Genomic DNA, 678 nt, shown 5'->3' with positions numbered 1-678 from the left:
ATCCCCCGTATGAGAATGTTTTTTTTCGATATCCAAGCTGTCCAGGCCGTGGGTCTGCAACCTCTGTATTATGCGCCTTTACTTGTCTTTAGAATGCAGCAATCTGAGAATCCAAACCTAAAGGCAACCTGGAGCTGATGGCTGGGGAAAGTGAGTGCATGAAAAGAATTCTTGTCCTGTCTCTCTATATAGACATGCCTCCTCTGTAGTTTGACTCAGTCATAACCTGGGTTTGACAGTGATGTATACTCCTCATATCTACAGGGTATATTCCAGGGCGTTCTGTCTGTGCTAGATTAGGTACTCAAAAAAGCCTCCGGAATCTCTTTCTTCCCTCCGCAGCGTGTGACCGGGAAATGGCTTCTTCTTCGTCCCTCCGTTTTTTCTCATCGCAAATGGGTAAACTTGACGCCATACACAGCGGAGTTGTGTGACAGGCACACTAGTCAGTTTTAGAGGTTGGGGACGGTCCTATGTAATGTAGGGGACATATGGTGTTAGCTTCACATTCACGGACCTGTCCTATCGACTCACTTGTTGTGTGGATAACTCAGCCTAAAGAACGGCTAACTCTGATCATTATCATATAGAAATAAATATAGAAAATGCCTCTTTCTTTTCATAGCTATCCTACCATAATCAATGTTTTCAAAAATTAGGTTTATATATCCAAATCAG

This window comes from Chelonoidis abingdonii, unplaced genomic scaffold (assembly GCF_003597395.2).
Source record: "Chelonoidis abingdonii isolate Lonesome George unplaced genomic scaffold, CheloAbing_2.0 scaffold0735, whole genome shotgun sequence".
NCBI classification, from domain to species: Eukaryota; Metazoa; Chordata; order Testudines; family Testudinidae; genus Chelonoidis; species Chelonoidis abingdonii.
Note: the sequence above shows the minus strand (reverse complement) of the source record.